The sequence below is a fragment of the Thermobia domestica genome, chromosome 18 (assembly GCF_964235325.1).
Source record: "Thermobia domestica chromosome 18, izTheDome1.hap1.1, whole genome shotgun sequence".
NCBI lineage: Eukaryota > Metazoa > Arthropoda > Insecta > Zygentoma > Lepismatidae > Thermobia > Thermobia domestica.
Genome location: NC_137471.1, coordinates 150006843 through 150028797, shown reverse-complemented (window position 1 = coordinate 150028797; position 21955 = coordinate 150006843).

Genomic DNA, 21955 nt, shown 5'->3' with positions numbered 1-21955 from the left:
CTTGAATGGTTGTAAACAATTTGTCTGATATAAATGTGTAAAACCATTTACTTTTGAAGTAAGATCTGTCATGCCTCAGTTTATAATTTAGAATCATTATTTTATTCCTATTATTTATAAATGATTTGCCACGCGTTGTTACATTTTCAGAGTCTCTTATCTGTCGATGACGTTAAGCTACGGAAGAAAATAACGAATTATGCTTATTGTTAGAGCTACAGGATAATGTAAATAAATGTCATGAATAATTTATAAGAAATAAGCTACACTTCTAATATAAGTAAATGTTTTCTAATCACATAGTCCAGGCAATACATTCCTATCAATCTCGTATGCAAAATTAATAATACATTAATTACCAGAACAGCTAGTATAAAAGACTTAAACATATTACTAGATAGTAAACTTAACTACAAAGCACATATAGAAGAATGCGTAATGAATCGTTCATAACTTTGGGTTTTGTACTGAGGAATTTAAAAGATTTATCAAACTATAAAACTTTAATAACACTATTTGATATGCTTATTAGAAATTGTAGTATCGAAACAGTTCCAAATAAGTTCTTATGACGTCTGTATTATGAAAAACACAAAATGTCCTCGCACAAAGACAATATTTTATATAAAAGTCTGATTAGTGAATGTAAGCGAGATAACTTAATTGCTACAAGGCAAATTGCAGACAAAATGTTTCTGTTCAAAATGGTAAATGGAATATTTGATAACGAGGAATGCTTACACTTGTGATTTAATGCTAGGAAAATAAATTTACGAATTCGACAAATGTCTTATCGTGAAAATCAAATTTAATTGTACATCAAAAATCTCCACTACTAAGAATTACAAGAGACCCAATAGCGTAACTGGAGATGGTAAAAATACAGATTTCTTCATGCTACATAATGTTCTTGCCTCAATTAAAAATATATTTAGATATGTACTTAGATTATGTATCTTGTTTCTTGTCTATTGTTATATGTAACGATTTTGTGTATTGAATATATAGGGCTATACTTCAGTTGTACATGTACATAAATGTCTCTTTGAATGTACGATAGGCTATATATTTATGTATATACGTATCTGTATATCTATTCAAATATGTACACGTGAGTAAGTGTGTGTATCTGAACATATAAGTTTTACTGCATTTCTCTTCATTGATTGATTGATTTTTTTTTTTTTTTTGCTGTTACTATTCTTATTTCTGTAATAAGTATTGATATTTATTTCAGTTATAATAATACCTCTTGTAAAAGGAGCAATAGCTCTGTTATATGTGAATAATAAAATAAAAAATAACAAATAAAATGAAAATAGTTTTTGTTTGACCACTTCTGCTCTATATATACCTTTGAAGCAGGGATGCAAGTAACCACTCGCCCGGAGCGAGTGGTTCATCAGTGCAAGAGAGCTTTTAATATCAGTATTATATATTTTCAACTGTAAAGAATGGGATTGTGGGCTAGTAGCTTTTTTCTTGGGCTAGTAAAAGTTTGTTGCTTATTTGCATCACTGCTTTAAAGATTGTTCTAATAATTATTTTGTTAAATTTCATGAATTTTTGAATTTGTATATGTGTGAGTTCGTGAAATTTTTACCATGAAAGGCCGATAACAGGTAATGTGGCGTTAACTTTTGTTTGACCACTTCCGCTGTTTGTTGGTCTTTAACAAATGTTACGACAATGACATGAAGAAAATTTTATTTAAATTGGTGAAATAGCATTTGTATGAGGGCTGGTCAAAATCTGGGCAGCAGAGGTCGGTTACAGGCAATGTAAAGACACTTTTTGCTTGGCCTATTGCGCTTTTTGTTGGTATTTAAAGAGTGATACAAAAATGACGAATAGATTTTTTTTTTTTAAAAATCGTCAATTAGTTTTTGTATGAGGGCTGGTCAAGATCTTGTAGTAAGGTGGATTGAAAGTAATTTACCTTTACTTTTTATTTGACCACTGTCTTGTTTGGCGGTCGCTAAAGAGTGTTATCGCAATTACTTGTATCAAGTTTGGTTTCAATTGATGAATTAGTATTTGTAAGACGATTGATCAAAATGTGGTCAGTAACTGAGCATTAAAGGTAGTAAACCCTTACATTTTTCGTTACCACTTCCTTTAATACGTGATCGTTAGAGATTGTTATCTCAATTACTTGTATCAAGTGTGGTTCGAATTAGTGACTTAGTACTTGTATGAGGGCTGGTGAATGTCGGTTACTGGTAATAAACCGCTAGTTTTTGTTTGACCACTTCGTGCATTTGGCAGTTGTTAGAGACCAACACTACAATCAGAGCCGTAGCTAGAGATTTCGGCGCCCGGGAGCGAAGTAGAATTCGGTACCCCCTACACTCACCACACCAAGCTTTTCCTTCCCCCTTTTTTTTACTTATAACAAAAGCAGCAGCTGTTGTTATACTACATTGAATTTTTATTAAGCTATTTGGCAGACATGGCAACAGTCAAAATAATCATTATGTATTCTTTTACAAATAAGAACTGTTTTCAAGAGGCGTACTTTGGACATTTCCTCAATCTTGACAAAACTACCTTTGGTTGTATACACATCCACTTGAAGAACAGCTACGGAAATTTACACTACAACTATTTGTAACGCTTCATACTATCGATAAGAAATGGAATTTCAATACATTAGAAATTACGTGATTTTAAAATGTTCGAAATGAGTGACAGCATTAATTTCCACTAATAATCGTAAACTTTTGTAATTTTATCTTATATGTGACCACAGTCCGGTAGTCAAGCCAGAAATGTAGGGGGAGGCGGTAGAAGTTAGTAGGGGCCGACCCAACCATATTATAGTTCATCACCATATTATAGTTCATTTTCAAGCCTACCGTAACAATGTTAGGGGGGCAGCAAAAATTTGGGGGCCAGCCCCCTAGCTCCCCGTGGATGGGGGCCTGTGTGACCACACAAATAGCATTTTAATTTCGATTCTTTCAATGTCAGCAATTAAACGGATTGAACTTGTTAATGATAGACTTTTTTTATTACTCTTAAGGGTCGGTGGTGTGATACTACTGTTTTAAATGTTCATGCCCCAACAAAAGATAAAGACGACGATGTAAATGACACTTTTTAAGAAGAAGTGTCACGTATATTCGACCAAGTTTCGCGCTACCGTATGAAAATTCTAGTAGAGGATTTCAATGCGAAGGTAGGGCGACAAGATGTTTTAAAACTGGTTATAGGGAACGAAAGTCTGCATAGGGAAAGTAATAGCAATGGTATTAGACTAGTGAACTTTGCAACATCCGAAAACCTTATCGTGAAGAGTACAAAATTCCCACGTTCATAAGTACACATGAACCTCAGCAGATGGAAGGACACACAAACAAATTGATCTTGTTTTAGTAGATAAAAGAAGACTAGCATAATTGATGCTCACTCGTTCAGAGGACCCAACTGTAACACTGATCACTATCTGGTAACAGCGTTAATAAGAGAGAGAGGTTATCGTTAAATTAAGAGAATATTCAACGTCTGAAAATGGAGAGGTTTAGTTTAAAGAAATTAGAGAAGAACCAGACGACAGGGAAATACCAGATTAAAGTGTAATAAATTCTCGTTTTTAGAAGGTTTTGAGAGCTCTAATGTTGGGCTCAAATTAGAGATAGCATTCAAATTTCAACAAGAGAAAAATTGTGTCACGCGGAAATACGTAGAAACAAATCATGGTAATACCAGGAATGTGCAAACTATCGGAGAAGGGAAAATAGGCGAAACTGCGTTGCCTACAAAATCCAAACGATATAACTATACTAAATTTAGTTGACATCAGACGGGAAACTTCCAAAATGTTTAGAAGAGAGAAGCGCAATTTTTCGAAAGCTTAAATTAATGAAATTGAAGATAATAGTAAAAGAAAAGATCGAGACAAGTTCAAGGGCATCAACGAATTTATAAAAGGGTACCAACGTTGCGCGTATGTATTAAAGAGAGAAAAATTATTAATGATACAAATAGCATCTTGAATAGATAGAAAGATTTCTTTGACTGTTTGCTTAACCAAAAAACTAATGTTCATCGGGAAAGGGAAATGTACAGCAGAACTATAAGCGTAACACACACACACACAACTATATATATATATATATATATATATATATATATATATATATATATATATATATATTAAATTCTCAATATTTGTCGACCGACTGCTGGATGAAGGTCTCTCCAATTATTTTTGACACGTATCTATTTTTGGCAGCTCGTTTACACGTTACCCCACACCAGCGGCGTGCCGTCAAGGGGACTAGGGGACTAGGCTAGTCCCCTGGCATTTTAATTAAAGCATTTTGTGATAAATATATACCAAAGAAAACGAAAACATTGTTTCTATTTCTCTAATTTCGTAAAATACCACTGTTTCAATTGTTCTGACACAACTTTAGTCAGCGCCCGTGTGCTGGGTGCGACAGCGAAGTGAAGATCGGAAACGATCGGGTTTTAAGCGGCTTTTCTCGGGAAAGGGAACAGTATCCAGCCAGCTAGTCCTCATATTATGTTGTCTAAGCACTAAGCACGGGCGTTCTGTCGTAAGCGAATTTAATGCTCGTTTGCTTTTTACAGTTAATAGTTTTAACGCAATTAAATTTACAGTATTAATCTTGACACTTTAAGAGACCTAGTGAAGTGTGAACTTTTTAGATTATCAATATATTTTGAAAATGACTCAAAGAATAAAGTATGGAAGGGGACTCGTCTGAGAAATTGAGTCCCTTGTAGCAAAGCGATGGCGCAAGCAGTGATATTACTTCAATTGGTACAGGAGACAGTAGGGATGGGGATGGGCCGTTTCAGTGTTTATTCTGGACCAATTATTCATGGTATCATTTGGATTCCTTAATTTTCAAGAAAAGCAACAAATAATAACCAGTGGTAGAACAACTCCAAGCATTTCCATTCAGACAAAAATGAAAGATTATATACATATCAAAACGGATTATTTTGCTTCTTCAAAATGGTTAACTGCATGTAAGACAAGAAACAAACTGTATTGCTGGCCTTGTATTCTGTTCCACATAGAAAAGGACGTGTGGAATAATGATGGCTTTTGTGACATGAACAATTTTCACAAACCCAAGTTGCGCCACGAAAAGTGTTATCCACACCTGTCCACAATAACTAAATTGAAAACTTTCGGGAAACCAGAAGTGATTTTCAATTGAACGAGCAATGCAGAAGTTGATTCAAACCGAGAACTAATGAACCGATTGATTTATGCCTCTTGTTTTATGTCTAAACAAGAGCTATCATTTAGAGGTCATAACGAACAGGAAGATTCTGTCAATTAGGGAAACTATATTGAAATAATTCAGTTACTTTTTAAGTAAGATACTAAATGGATTTGCAGGGGCGCCCGAAGAAAATGTTCTAGGGAGGGGCCCATCTCCATGGATGCTATGTTGCGTCTGGTATTTCTGGTATTTAATAAACGTGGTTTGCTATATTACGTATACATTTTCGTGAGCCAGAGGAAGCTTTCATGACTTAAAAAAAAATGTGTGAGTTATCATAGAAGGATTTCGATTTTGCATTTCCACTAAAAGTTTTCAGTCAATTTTTTGTTTCGCGCACGGATTCAACATTCTTTAAAGTAAAATCTTTGGTGTGAAATATTGCATCCAAAAAGAACAAAACATGGTATCTCAACTTAGAAATGCAAGAAATGATTTTGAAGAGAGTTATAGAAAAGTAGAATTACATGACAACGGGAACCTTCTAATAAAAGACGTAGACTAAAGTAGATGACTCAACAGACCCAAAAATTAAATATGTGCGTCTATTCAATGACATTATTGATACTCTGATTGAACAAATGCAGGTGAGATTTCAAGATCTCATTGAGTTACAATTTCTTGAGCTGTTAGATGTAAAGAATTTTCAGTGCTTCAAATCTCGATTTCCAGATTGTTTTTTGACCCTTAAATCAAGTTAAAGGAGTTTTTTTTTTTAATTTTAGCAATTTGCGGAGTGAATTAATATAGGTTTACAGACTATTTTTAAGATGTTTCAAATAAAACTGTGACTGAAATTATCCATTTCTTGAAAGAAAGAGGCTAGTAGTACTTGGTCCTGTACTTGTGTTGAATATTGTTTCAGTTGGTCAATTAGTATTTGTGTGAGGGGTGGTCAAATTCTGGTCAGTAACGGGTATTGTAAGTATTGTGGAATTCCTTTTGATTTGACCCGTTCCATTCTTTCGGTATTGTTAGAGTTTGTTATCAATATTATTTGTACCGAGTTTGATTTGAGTTGGTGTATTTGTGTTTGTGTGAGGAGTGGTCAAAGTCTGTTCAGTAACGGGTATTGTAGGTAATGTACCGTTACTTTTGCTTCGAGCAGTTCCATTCTTTAGGTGTTTGTAGAGACGGTTATCAAAATTACTTGTGTCGAGTTTGGTTTCAGTTGGTCAATTAGTATTTGTGTAAGGGGTGGTCAAATTCTGGTCAGTAACGGGTATTGTAAGTATTGTGGAATTCCTTTTGATTTGACCCGTTCCATTCTTTCGGTATTGTTAGAGATTGTTATCAATATTATTTGTACCGAGTTTGATTTGAGTTGGTGTATTTGTGTTTGTGTGAGGATTGGTCAAAGTCTGTTCAGTAACGGGTATTGTAGGTAATGTACCGTTACTTTTGCTTCGAGCAGTTCCATTCTTTAGGTGTTTGTAGAGACGGTTATCAAAATTACTTGTGTCGAGTTTGGTTTCAGTTGGTCAATTAGTATTTGTGTAAGGGGTGGTCAAATTCTGATCAGTAACGGATATTGTAAGTATTGTGGAATTACTTTGATTTGACCCGTTCCATTCTTTCGATATTGCTAGAGATTGTTATCAATATTATTTGTACCGAGTTTCATTTGAGTTGGTGTATTTGTGTTTGTGTGAGGAGTGGTCAAAATCTGGTCAATAACGGGTATTGCAGGTAATGTACCGTTAATTTTGCTTCGAGCAGTTTCGTTCTTTAGGTGTTTGTAGAGACGGTTATCAAAATTACTTGTGTCGAGTTTGGTTTCAGTTGGTCAATTAGTATTTGTGTGAGGGGTGGTCAAATTCTGGTCAGTAACGGGTATTGTAAGTATTGTGGAATTACTTTTGATTTGACGCGTTCCTTTCTTTCGGTATTGTTAGAGATTGTTATCAATATTATTTGTACCGAGTTTCATTTGAGTTGGTGTATTTGTGTTTGTGTGAGGGGTGGTCAAATTCTGGTCAGTAACGGGTATTGTAAGTATTGTGGAATTACTTTTGATTTGACCCGTTCCATTCTTTCGGTATTGTTAGAGATTGTTATCAATATTATTTGTACCGAGTTTCATTTGAGTTGGTGTATTTGTGTTTGTGTGAGGAGTGGTCAAATTTTGGTCAGTAACGGGTATTGTAGGTAATGTACCGTTACTTTTGCTTCTAGCAGTTCTATTCTTTAGGTGCTTGTAGAGACGGTTATCAAAATTACTTGTGTCGAGTTTGGTTTCAGTTGGTCAATTAGTATTTTTGTGAGGGGTGGTCAAATTCTGGTCAGTAACGGGTATTGTAAGTATTTTGATATTACTTTTGATTTGACCCGTTCCATTCTTTCGGTATTGTTAGAGATTGTTATCAATATTATTTGTACCGAGTTTCATTTGAGTTGGTGTATTTGTGTTTGTGTGAGGAGTGGTCAAATTTTGGTCAGTAACGGGTATTGTAGGTAATGTACCGTTACTTTTGCTTCGAGCAGTTCTATTCTTTAGGTGCTTGTAGAGACGGTTATCAAAATTACTTCTGTCGAGTTTGGTTTCAGTTGGTCAATTAGTATTTGTGTGAGGGGTGGTCAAATTCTGGTCAGTAACGGTTATTGTAAGTATTGTGGAATTCCTTTTGATTTGACCCGTTCCATTCTTTCGGTATTGTTAGATATTGTTATCAATATTATTTGTACCGAGTTTCATTTGAGTTGGTCTATTTGTGTTTGTGTGAGGAGTGGTCAAAATCTGGTCAGTAACGGGTATTGTAGGTAATGTACCGTTACTTTTGCTTCGAGCAGCTCCGTTCTTTAGGTGTTTGTAGAAACGGTTATCACAATTACTTGTGTCGAGTTTGGTTTCAGTTGGTCAATTAGTCTTTGTGTGAGGGGTGGTCAAATTCTGGTCAGTAACAGGTATTGTAAGTATTGTGGAATTACTTTTGATTTGACCCGTCCCATTCTTTCGGTATTGTTAGAGATTGTTATCAATATTATTTGTACCGAGTTTCATTTGAGTTGGTGTATTTGTGTTTGTGTGAGGAGTGGTCAAAAACTGGTCAGTAACGGGTATTGTAGGTAATGTACCGTTACTTTTGCTTCGAGCAGTGTGTGTAGAGACTGTGTTTGTGGTGTTTGTAGAGACGGTTATCAAAATTACTTGTGTCGAGTTTGGTTTCAGTTGGTCAATTAGTATTTGTGTGAGGGGTGGTGAAATTCTGTCAGTAACGGGTATTGTAAGTATTGTGGAATTACTTTTGATTTGACCCGTTCTATTCTTTCGGTATTGCTAGAGATTGTTATCAGTATTATTTGTATCGAGTTTCATTTGAGTTGGTGTATTTGTGTTTGTGTGAGGAGTGGTCAAAGTCTGGTCAGTAGCGGGTATTGTAGGTAATGTAACGTAACTTTTGTTTCGAGCAGTTCCATTCTTTAGGTGTTGTTAGAGACTGTTATTAAAATTACTTGTGTTGAGTATTGTTTCAGTTGGGCAATTAGTATTTGTGTGAGGGGTGGTGAAATTCTGGTCAGTAACGGGTATTGTAAGTATTGTGGAATTACTTTTGATAAGACCCCTTCTATTCTTTCGGTATTGCTAGAGATTGTTATCAATATTATTTGTACCGAGTTTCATTTGAGTTGGTGTATTTGTGTCTGTGTGAGGAGTGGTCAAATTTTGGTCAGTAACGGGTATTGTAGGTAATGTACCGTTACTTTTGCTTCTAGCAGTTCTATTCTTTAGGTGCTTGTAGAGACGGTTATCAAAATTACTTCTGTCGAGTTTGGTTTCAGTTGGTCAATTAGTCTTTGTGTGAGGGGTGGTCAAATTCTGGTCAGTAACGGGTATTGTAAGTATTGTGGAATTACTTTTGATTTAAACCGGTCCATTCTTCGGTATTGTTAGAGATTGTTATCAATATTATTTGTACCGAGTTTCATTTGAGTTGGTGTATTTGTGTTTGTGTGAGGAGTGGTCAAATTTTGGTCAGTAACGGGTATTGTAGGTAATGTACCGTTACTTTTGCTTCTAGCAGTTCTATTCTTTAGGTGCTTGTAGAGACGGTTATCAAAATTACTTCTGTCGAGTTTGGTTTCAGTTGGTCAATTAGTATTTTTGTGAGGGGTGGTCAAATTCTGGTCAGTAACGGTTATTGTAAGTATTGTGGAATTCCTTTTGATTTGACCCGTTCCATTCTTTCGGTATTGTTAGAGATTGTTATCAATATTATTTGTAACGAGTTTCATTTGAGTTGGTCTATTTGTGTTTGTGTGAGGAGTGGTCAAAATCTGGTCAGTAACGGGTATTGTAGGTAATGTACCGTTACTTTTGCTTCGAGCAGCTCCGTTCTTTAGGTGTTTGTAGAAACGGTTATCACAATTACTTGTGTCGAGTTTGGTTTCAGTTGGTCAATTAGTCTTTGTGTGAGGGGTGGTCAAATTCTGGTCAGTAACAGGTATTGTAAGTATTGTGGAATTACTTTTGATTTGACCCGTCCCATTCTTTCGGTATTGTTAGAGATTGTTATCAATATTGTTTGTACCGAGTTTCATTTGAGTTGGTGTATTTGTGTTTGTGTGAGGAGTGGTCAAAGTCTGGTCAGTAACGGGTACTGTAGGTAATGTACCGTTAATTTTGTTTCGAGGAGTTCCATTCTTTAGGTGTTTGTAGAGACGGTTATCAAAATTACTTGTGTCGAGTTTGGTTTCAGTTGGTCAATTAGTATTTGTGTGAGGGGTGGTGAAATTCTGTCAGTAACGGGTATTGTAAGTATTGTGGAATTACTTTTGATTTGACCCGTTCTATTCTTTCGGTATTGCTAGAGATTGTTATCAGTATTATTTGTATCGAGTTTCATTTGAGTTGGTGTATTTGTGTTTGTGTGAGGAGTGGTCAAAGTCTGGTCAGTAGCGGGTATTGTAGGTAATTTAACGTTACTTTTGTTTCGAGCAGTTCCATTCTTTAGGTGTTGTTAGAGACTGTTATTAAAATTACTTGTGTTGAGTATTGTTTCAGTTGGTCAATTAGTATTTGTGTGAGGGGTGGTCAAATTCTAGTCAGTAACGGGTATTGTAAGTATTGTGGAATTACTTTTGATTTGACCCGTTCCATTCTTTCGGTATTGTTAGAGATTGTTATCAATATTATTTGTACCGAGTTTCATTTGAGTTGGTGTATTTGTGTCTGTGTGAGGAGTGGTCAAATTTTGGTCAGTAACGGGTATTGTAGGTAATGTACCGTTACTTTTGTTTCTAGCAGTTCTATTCTGTAGGTGCTTGTAGAGACGGTTATCAAAATTACTTCTGTCGAGTTTGGTTTCAGTTGGTCAATTAGTCTTTGTGTGAGGGGTGGTCAAATTCTGGTCAGTAACGGGTATTGTAAGTATTGTGGAATTACTTTTGATTTAAACCGGTCCATTCTTTCGGTATTGTTAGAGATTGTAATCAATATTATTTGTACCGAGTTTCATTTGAGTTGGTGTATTTGTGTTTGTGTGAGGAGTGGTCAAATTTTGGTCAGTAACGGGTATTTTAGGTAATGTACCGTTACTTTTGCTTCTAGCAGTTCTATTCTTTAGGTGCTTGTAGAGACGGTTATCAAAATTACTTGTGTCGAGTTTGGTTTCAGTTGGTCAATTAGTATTTTTGTGAGGGGTGGTCAAATTCTGGTCAGTAACGGGTATTGTAAGTATTGTGGAATTACTTTTGATTTGACCCGTTCCATTCTTTCGGTATTGTTAGAGATTGTTATCAATATTATTTGTACCGAGTTTCATTTGAGTTGGTGTATTTGTGTTTGTGTGAGGAGTGGTCAAAGTCTGGTCAGTAATGGGTATTTTAGGTAATGTATCGTTACTTTTGCTTCGAGCAGTTCCATTCTTTAGGTGTTTGCAGAGACGGTTATCAAAATTACTTGTGTCGAGTTTGGTTTCAGTTGGTCAATTAGTCTTTGTGTGAGGGGTGGTCAAATTCTGGTCAGTAACAGGTATTGTAAGTATTGTGGAATTACTTTTGATTTGACCCGTCCCATTCTTTCGGTATTGTTAGAGATTGTTATCAATATTGTTTGTACCGAGTTTCATTTGAGTTGGTGTATTTGTGTTTGTGTGAGGAGTGGTCAAAGTCTGGTCAGTAACGGGTACTGTAGGTAATGTACCGTTAATTTTGTTTCGAGGAGTTCCATTCTTTAGGTGTTTGTAGAGACGGTTATCAAAATTACTTGTGTCGAGTTTGGTTTCAGTTGGTCAATTAGTATTTGTGTGAGGGGTGGTGAAATTCTGTCAGTAACGGGTATTGTAAGTATTGTGGAATTACTTTTGATTTGACCCGTTCTATTCTTTCGGTATTGCTAGAGATTGTTATCAGTATTATTTGTATCGAGTTTCATTTGAGTTGGTGTATTTGTGTTTGTGTGAGGAGTGGTCAAAGTCTGGTCAGTAGCGGGTATTGTAGGTAATTTAACGTTACTTTTGTTTCGAGCAGTTCCATTCTTTAGGTGTTGTTAGAGACTGTTATTAAAATTACTTGTGTTGAGTATTGTTTCAGTTGGTCAATTAGTATTTGTGTGAGGGGTGGTCAAATTCTAGTCAGTAACGGGTATTGTAAGTATTGTGGAATTACTTTTGATTTGACCCGTTCCATTCTTTCGGTATTGTTAGAGATTGTTATCAATATTATTTGTACCGAGTTTCATTTGAGTTGGTGTATTTGTGTCTGTGTGAGGAGTGGTCAAATTTTGGTCAGTAACGGGTATTGTAGGTAATGTACCGTTACTTTTGTTTCTAGCAGTTCTATTCTGTAGGTGCTTGTAGAGACGGTTATCAAAATTACTTCTGTCGAGTTTGGTTTCAGTTGGTCAATTAGTCTTTGTGTGAGGGGTGGTCAAATTCTGGTCAGTAACGGGTATTGTAAGTATTGTGGAATTACTTTTGATTTAAACCGGTCCATTCTTTCGGTATTGTTAGAGATTGTAATCAATATTATTTGTACCGAGTTTCATTTGAGTTGGTGTATTTGTGTTTGTGTGAGGAGTGGTCAAATTTTGGTCAGTAACGGGTATTTTAGGTAATGTACCGTTACTTTTGCTTCTAGCAGTTCTATTCTTTAGGTGCTTGTAGAGACGGTTATCAAAATTACTTCTGTCGAGTTTGGTTTCAGTTGGTCAATTAGTATTTTTGTGAGGGGTGGTCAAATTCTGGTCAGTAACGGGTATTGTAAGTATTGTGGAATTGCTTTTGATTTGACCCGTTCCATTCTTTCGGTATTGTTAGAGATTGTTATCAATATTATTTGTACCGAGTTTCATTTGAGTTGGTGTATTTGTGTTTGTGTGAGGAGTGGTCAAAATCTGGTCAGTAATGGGTATTTTAGGTAATGTACCGTTACTTTTGCTTCGAGCAGTTCCATTCTTTAGGTGTTTGCAGAGACGGTTATCAAAATTACTTGTGTCGAGTTTGGTTTCAGTTGGTCAATTAGTCTTTGTGTGAGAGGTGGTGAAATTCTGGTCAGTAACGGATATTGTAAGTATTGTGGAATTACTTTTGATTTGACCCGTTCCATTCTTTCGCTATTGCTAGATATTGTTATCAATATTATTTGTACCGAGTTTCATTTGAGTTGGTGTATTTGTGTTTGTGAGAGGAGCGGTCAAAGTCTGGTCAATAGCGGGTATTGTAGGTAATGTAACGTTACTTTTGTTTCGAGCAGTTCCATTCTTTAGGTGTTGTTAGAGACTGTTATTAAAATTACTTGTGTTGAGTATTGATTCAGTTGGTCAATTAGTATTTGTGTGAGGGGTGGTCAAATTCTGGTCAGTAACGGGTATTGTAAGTATTGTGGAATTACTTTTGATTTGACCCGTTCCATTCTTTCGGTATTGTTAGAGATTGTTATCAATATTATTTGTACCGAGTTTCATTTGAGTTGGTGTATTTGTGTTTGTGTGAGGAGTGGTCAAATTTTGGTCAGTAACGGGTATTGTAGGTAATGTACCGTTACTTTTGCTTCGAGCAGTTCTATTCTTTAGGTGTTTGTAGAAACGGCTATCACAATTACTTGTGTCGAGTTTGGTTTCAGTTGGTCAATTAGTCTTTGTGTGAGGGGTGGTCAAATTCTGGTCAGTAACAGGAATTGTCAGTATTGTGGAATTACTTTTGATTTGACCCGTCCCATTCTTTCGGTATTGTTAGAGATTGTTATCAATATTATTTGTACCGAGTTTCATTTGAGTTGGTGTATTTGTGTTTGTGTGAGGAGTGGTCAAAATCTGGTCAGTAACGGGTATTGTAGGTAATGTACCGTTACTTTTGCTTCGAGCAGCTCCATTCTTTAGGTGTTTGTAGAGACGGTTATCAAAATTACTTGTGTCGAGTTTGGTTTCAGTTGGTCAATTAGTATTTGTGTGAGGGGTGGTCAAATTCTGTCAGTAACGGGTTTTGTAAGTATTGTGGAATTACTTTTGATTTGACCCGTTCTATTCTTTCGGTATTGCTAGAGATTGTTATCAGTATTATTTGTATCGAGTTTCATTTGAGTTGGTGTATTTGTGTTTGTTTGAGGAGTGGTCAAAGTCTGGTCAGTAGCGGGTATTGTAGGTAATGTAACGTTACTTTTGTTTCGAGCAGTTCCATTCTTTAGGTGTTGTTAGAGACTGTTATTAAAATTACTTGTGTTGAGTATTGTTTCAGTTGGTCAATTAGTATTTGTGTGAGGGGTGGTCAAATTCTGGTCAGTAACGGGTATTGTAAGTATTGTGGAATTACTTTTGATTTGACCCGTTCCATTCTTTCGGTATTGTTAGAGATTGTTATCAATATTATTTGTACCGAGTTTCATTTGAGTTGGTGTATTTGTGTCTGTGTGAGGAGTGGTCAAATTTTTGTCAGTAACGGGTATTGTAGGTAATGTACCGTTACTTTTGCTTCTAGCAGTTCTATTCTGTAGGTGCTTGTAGAGACGGTTATCAAAATTACTTCTGTCGAGTTTGGTTTCAGTTGGTCAATTAGTTTTTGTGTGAGGGGTGGTCAAATTCTGGTCAGTAACGGGTATTGTAAGTATTGTGGAATTACTTTTGATTTAAACCGGTCCATTCTTTCGGTATTGTTAGAGATTGTAATCAATATTATTTGTACCGTGTTTCATTTGAGTTGGTGTATTTGTGTTTGTGTGAGGAGTGGTCAAATTTTGGTCAGTAACGGGTATTTTAGGTAATGTACCGTTACTTTTGCTTCTAGCAGTTCTATTCTTTAGGTGCTTGTAGAGACGGTTATCAAAATTACTTCTGTCGAGTTTGGTTTCAGTTGGTCAATTAGTATTTGTGTGAGGGGTGGTCAAACTCTGGTCAGTAACGGTTATTGTAAGTATTGTGGAATTACTTTTGATTTGACCCGTTCCATTCTTTCGGTATTATTAGAGATTGTTATCAATATTATTTGTACCGAGTTTCATTTGAGTTGGTGTATTTGTGTTTGTGTGAGGAGTGGTCAAAGTCTGGTCAGTAGCGGGTATTGTAGGTAATGTAACGTTACTTTTGTTTCGTGCAGTTCCATTCTTTAGGTGTTGTTAGAGACTGTTATTAAAATTACTTGTGTTGAGTATTGTTTCAGTTGGTCAATTAGTCTTTGTGTGAGGGGTGGTCAAATTCTGGTCAGTAACGGGTATTGTAAGTATTGTGGAATTACTTTTGATTTGACCCGTTCCATTTTTTCGGTATTGTTAGAGATTGTTATCAATATTATTTGTACCGAGTTTCATTTGAGTTGGTGTATTTGTATCTGTGTGAGGAGTGGTCAAATTTTTGTCAGTAACGGGTATTGTAGGTAATGTACCGTTACGTTTGCTTCGAGCAGTTCCATTCTTTAGGTGTTTGTAGAGACGGTTATCAAAATTACTTGTATCGAGTTTGGTTTCAGTTGGTCAATTAGTATTTGTGTGAGGGGTGGTCAAATTCTGTCAGTAACGGGTATTGTAAGTATTGTGGAATTACTTTTGATTTGACCCGTTCTATTCTTTCGGTATTGCTAGAGATTGTTATCAGTATTATTTGTATCGAGTTTCATTTGAGTTGGTGTATTTGTGTTTGTGTGAGGAGTGGTCAAATTTTGGTCAGTAACGGGTATTGTAGGTAATGTAACGTTACTTTTGTTTCGAGCAGTTCCATTCTTTAGGTGTTGTTAGAGACTGTTATTAAAATTACTTGTGTTGAGTATTGTTTCAGTTGGTCAATTAGTATTTGTGTGAGGGGTTGTCAAATTCTGGTCAGTAACGGGTATTGTAAGTATTGTGGAATTACTTTTGATTTGACCCGTTCCATTCTTTCGGTATTGTTAGAGATTGTTATAAATATTATTTGTACCGAGTTTCATTTGAGTTGGTGTATTTGTGTCTGTGTGAGGAGTGGTCAAATTTTTGTCAGTAACGGGTATTGTAGGTAATGTACCGTTACTTTTGCTTCTAGCAGTTCTATTCTTTAGGTGCTTGTAGAGACGGTTATCAAAATTACTTCTGTCGAGTTTGGTTTCAGTTGGTCAATTAGTCTTTGTGTGAGGGGTGGTCAAATTCTGGTCAGTAACGGGTATTGTAAGTATTGTGGAATTACTTTTGATTTAAACCGGTCCATTCTTCGGTATTGTTAGAGATTGTTATCAATATTATTTGTACCGAGTTTCATTTGAGTTGGTGTATTTGTGTTTGTGTGAGGAGTGGTCAAATTTTGGTCAGTAACGGGTATTGTAGGTAATGTACCGTTACTTTTGCTTCGAGCAGTTCCATTCTTTAGGTGTTTGTAGAGACGGTTATCAAAATTACTTGTGTCGAGTTTGGTTTCAGTTGGTCAATTAGTATTTGTGTGAGGGGTGGTCAAATTCTGATCAGTAACGGGTATTGTAAGTATTGTGGAATTACTTTTGATTTGACCCGTTCTATTCTTTCGGTATTGCTAGAGATTGTTATCAGTATTATTTGTATCGAGTTTCATTTGAATTGGTGTATTTGTGTTTGTGTGAGGAGTGGTCAAATTTTGGTCAGTAACGTGTATTGTAGGTAATGTAACGTTACTTTTGTTTCGAGAAGTTCCATTCTTTAGGTGTTGTTAGAGACTGTTATTAAAATTACTTGTGTTGAGTATTGTTTCAGTTGGTCAATTAGTATTTGTGTGAGGGGTGGTCAAATTCTGGTCAGTAACGGGTATTGTAAGTATTGTGGAATTACTTTTGATTTGACCCGTTCCATTCTTTCGGTATTGTTAGAGATTGTTATCAATATTATTTGTACCGAGTTTCATTTGAGTTGGTGTATTTGTGTTTGTGTGAGGAGTGGTCAAATTTTGGTCAGTAACGGGTATTGTAGGTAATGTACCGTTACTTTTGCTTCGAGCAGTTCTATTCTTTAGGTGTTTGTAGAAACGGTTATCACAATTACTTGTGTCGAGTTTGGTTTCAGTTGGTCAATTAGTCTTTGTGTGAGGGGTGGTCAAATTCTGGTCAGTAACAGGTATTGTCAGTATTGTGGAATTACTTTTGATTTGACCCGTTCCATTCTTTCGGTATTGTTAGAGATTGTTATCAATATTATTTGTACCGAGTTTCATTTGAGTTGGTGTATTTGTGTTTGTGTGATGAGTGGTCAAAATCTGGTCAGTAACGGGTATTGTAGGTAATGTACCGTTACTTTTGCTTCGAGCAGCTCCATTCTTTAGGTGTTTGTAGAGACGGTTATCAAAATTACTTGTGTCGAGTTTGGTTTCAGTTGGTCAATTAGTATTTGTGTGAGGGGTGGTCAAATTCTGTCAGTAACGGGTATTGTAAGTATTGTGGAATTACTTTTGATTTGACCCGTTCTATTCTTTCGGTATTGCTAGAGATTGTTATCAGTATTATTTGTATCGAGTTTCATTTGAGTTGGTGTATTTGTGTTTGTTTGAGGAGTGGTCAAAGTCTGGTCAGTAGCGGGTATTGTAGGTAATGTAACGTTACTTTTGTTTCGAGCAGTTCCATTCTTTAGGTGTTGTTAGAGACTGTTATTAAAATTACTTGTGTTGAGTATTGTTTCAGTTGGTCAATTAGTATTTGTGTGAGGGGTGGTCAAATTCTGGTCAGTAACGGGTATTGTAAGTATTGTGGAATTACTTTTGATTTGACCCGTTCCATTCTTTCGGTATTGTTAGAGATTGTTATCAATATTATTTGTACCGAGTTTCATTTGAGTTGGTGTATTTGTGTCTGTGTGAGGAGTGGTCAAATTTTTGTCAGTAACGGGTATTGTAGGTAATGTACCGTTACTTTTGCTTCTAGCAGTTCTATTCTGTAGGTGCTTGTAGAGACGGTTATCAAAATTACTTCTGTCGAGTTTGGTTTCAGTTGGTCAATTAGTCTTTGTGTGAGGGGTGGCCAAATTCTGGTCAGTAACGGGTATTGTAAGTATTGTGGAATTACTTTTGATTTGACCCGTTCCATTCTTTCGGTATTGTTATAGATTGTTATCAATATTATTTGTACCGAGTTTCATTTGAGTTGGTGTATTTGTGTTTGTGTGAGGAGTGGTCAAATTTTGGTCAGTAACGGGTATTGTAGGTAATGTACCGTTACTTTTGCTTCGAGCAGTTCTATTCTTTAGGTGCTTGTAGAGACGGTTATCAAAATTACTTCTGTCGAGTTTGGTTTCAGTTGGTCAATTAGTATTTGTGTGAGGGGTGGTCAAACTCTGGTCAGTAACGGTTATTGTAAGTATTGTGGAATTACTTTTGATTTGACCCGTTCCATTCTTTCGGTATTATTAGAGATTGTTATCAATATTATTTGTACCGAGTTTCATTTGAGTTGGTGTATTTGTGTTTGTGTGAGGAGTGGTCAAAGTCTGGTCAGTAGCGGGTATTGTAGGTAATGTAACGTTACTTTTGTTTCGTGCAGTTCCATTGTTTAGGTGTTGTTAGAGACTGATATTAAAATTACTTGTGTTGAGTATTGTTTCAGTTGGTCAATTAGTCTTTGTGTGAGGGGTGGTCAAATTCTGGTCAGTAACGGGTATTGTAAGTATTGTGGAATTACTTTTGATTTGACCCGTTCCATTTTTTCGGTATTGTTAGAGATTGTTATCAATATTATTTGTACCGAGTTTCATTTGAGTTGGTGTATTTGTATCTGTGTGAGGAGTGGTCAAATTTTTGTCAGTAACGGGTATTGTAGGTAATGTACCGTTACGTTTGCTTCGAGCAGTTCCATTCTTTAGGTGTTGTTAGAGACGGTTATCAAAATTACTTGTGTCGAGTTTGGTTTCAGTTGGTCAATTAGTATTTGTGTGAGGGGTGGCCAAATTCTGTCAGTAACGGGTATTGTAAGTATTGTGGAATTACTTTTGATTTGACCCGTTCTATTCTTTCGGTATTGCTAGAGATTGTTATCAGTATTATTTGTATCGAGTTTCATTTGAGTTGGTGTATTTGTGTTTGTGTGAGGAGTGGTCAAATTTTGGTCAGTAACGGGTATTGTAGGTAATGTAACGTTACTTTTGTTTCGAGCAGTTCCATTCTTTAGGTGTTGTTAGAGACTGTTATTAAAATTACTTGTGTTGAGTATTGTTTCAGTTGGTCAATTAGTATTTGTGTGAGGGGTGGTCAAATTCTGGTCAGTAACGGGTATTGTAAGTATTGTGGAATTACTTTTGATTTGACCCGTTCCATTCTTTCGGTATTGTTAGAGATTGTTATCAATATTATTTGTACCGAGTTTGATTTGAGTTGGTGTATTTGTGTCTGTGTGAGAAGTGGTCAAATTTTTGGCAGTACCGAGTATTGTAGGTAATGTACCGTTACTTTTGCTTCTAGCAGTTCTATTCTTTAGGTGCTTGTAGAGACGGTTATCAAAATAACTTCTGTCGAGTTTGGTTTCAGTTGGTCAATTAGTCTTTGTGTGAGGGGTGGTCAAATTCTGGTCAGTAACGGGTATTGTAAGTATTGTGGAATTACTTTTAATTTGACCCGTTCCATTCTTTCGGTATTGTTAGAGATTGTTATCAATATTATTTGTACCGAGTTTCTTTTGAGTTGGTCTATTTGTGTTTGTGTGAGGAGTGGTCAAAGTCTGGTCAGTAACGGGTATTGTAGGTAATGTACCGTTACTTTTGCTTCGAGCAGTTCCATTCTTTAGGTGTTTGTAGAGACGGTTATCAAAATTACTTGTGTCGAGTTTGGTTTCAGTTGGTCAATTAGTATTTGTGTGAGGGGTGGTCAAATTCTGTCAGTAACGGGTATTGTAAGTATTGTGGAATTACTTTTGATTTGATCCGTTCTATTCTTTCGGTATTGCTAGAGATTGTTATCAGTATTATTTGTATCGAGTTTCATTTGAGTTGGTGTATTTGTGTTTGTGTGAGGAGTGGTCAAATTTTGGTCAGTAACGGGTATTGTAGGTAATGTAACGTTACTTTTGTTTCGAGAAGTTCCATTCTTTAGGTGTTGTTAGAGACTGTTATTAAAATTACTTGTGTTGAGTATTGTTTCAGTTGGTCAATTAGTATTTGTGTGAGGGGTGGTCAAATTCTGGTCAGTAACGGGTATTGTAAGTATTGTGGAATTACTTTTGATTTGACCCGTTCCATTCTTTCGGTATTGTTAGAGATTGTTAACAATATTATTTGTACCGAGTTTCATTTGAGTTGGTGTATTTGTGTTTGTGTGAGGAGTGGTCAAAGTCTGGTCAGTAACGGGTGTTGTAGGTAATGTACCGTTTCTTTTGCTTCGAGCAGGTCCATTCTTTAGGTGTTTGTAGAAACGGTTATCAAAATTACTTGTGTCGAGTTTGGTTTCAGTTGGTCAATTAGTATTTGTGTGAGGGGTGGTCAAATTCTCGTCAGTAACGGGTATTGTAAGTATTGTGGAATTACTTTTGATTTGACGCATTCCATTCTTTCGGTATTGTTAGAGATTGTTATCAATATTATTTGTACCGAGTTTCATTTGAGTTGGTGTATTTGTGTTTGTGTGAGGGGTGGTCAAATTCTGGTCAGTAACGGGTATTGTAAGTATTGTGGAATTACTTTTGATTTGACCCGTTCCATTCTTTCGGTATTGTTAGAGATTGTTATCAATATTATTTGTACCGAGTTTCATTTGAGTTGGTGTATTTGTGTTTGTGTGAGGAGTGGTCAAATTTTGGTCAGTAACGGGTATTGTAGGTAATGTACCGTTACTTTTGCTTCTAGCAGTTCTATTCTTTAGGTGCTTGTAGAGACGGTTATCAAAATTACTTCTGTCGAGTTTGGTTTCAGTTGGTCAATTAGTATTTTTGTGAGGGGTGGTCAAATTCTGGTCAGTAACGGGTATTGTAAGTATTTTGATATTACTTTTGATTTGACCCGTTCCATTCTTTCGGTATTGTTAGAGATTGTTATCAATATTATTTGTACCGAGTTTCATTTGAGTTGGTGTATTTGTGTTTGTGTGAGGAGTGGTCAAAGTCTGGTCAGTAATGGGTATTTTAGGTAATGTACCGTTACTTTTGCTTCGAGCAGTTCCATTCTTTAGGTGTTTGCAGAGACGGTTATCAAAATTACTTGTGTCGAGTTTGGTTTCAGTTGGTCAATTAGTCTTTGTGTGAGGGGTGGTGAAATTCTAGTCAGTAACGGATATTGTAAGTATTGTGGAGTTACTTTTGATTTGACCCGTTCCATTCTTTCGCTATTGCTAGATATTGTTATCAATATTATTTGTACTGAGTTTCATTTGAGTTGATGTATTTGTGTTTGTGTGAGGAGTGGTCAAATTTTGGTCAGTAACGGGTATTGTAGGTAATGTACCGTTACTTTTGCTTCGAGCAGTTCTATTCTTTAGGTGCTTGTAGAGACGGTTATCAAAATTACTTCTGTCGAGTTTGGTTTCAGTTGGTCAATTAGTATTTGTGTGAGGGGTGGTCAAATTCTGGTCAGTAACGGTTATTGTAAGTATTGTGGAATTCCTTTTGATTTGACCCGTTCCATTCTTTCGGTATTGTTAGATATTGTTATCAATATTATTTGTACCGAGTTTCATTTGAGTTGGTCTATTTGTGTTTGTGTGAGGAGTGGTCAAAATCTGGTCAGTAACGGGTATTGTAGGTAATGTACCGTTACTTTTGCTTCGAGCAGCTCCGTTCTTTAGGTGTTTGTGGAAACGGTTATCACAATTACTTGTGTCGAGTTTGGTTTCAGTTGGTCAATTAGTCTTTGTGTGAGGGGTGGTCAAATTCTGGTCAGTAACAGGTATTGTAAGTATTGTGGAATTACTTTTGATTTGACCCGTCCCATTCTTTCGGTATTGTTAGAGATTGTTATCAATATTATTTGTACCGAGTTTCATTTGAGTTGGTGTATTTGTTTTTGTGTGAGGAGTGGTCAAAAACTGGTCAGTAACGGGTATTGTAGGTAATGTACCGTTACTTTTGCTTCGAGCAGTGTGTGTAGAGACTGTGTTTGTGGTGTTTGTAGAGACGGTTATCAAAATTACTTGTTTCGAGTTTGGTTTCAGTTGGTCAATTAGTATTTGTGTGAGGGGTGGTGAAATTCTGTCAGTAACGGGTATTGTAAGTATTGTGGAATTACTTTTGATTTGACCCGTTCTATTCTTTCGGTATTGCTAGAGATTGTTATCAGTATTATTTGTATCGAGTTTCATTTGAGTTGGTGTATTTGTGTTTGTGTGAGGAGTGGTCAAAGTCTGGTCAGTAGCGGGTATT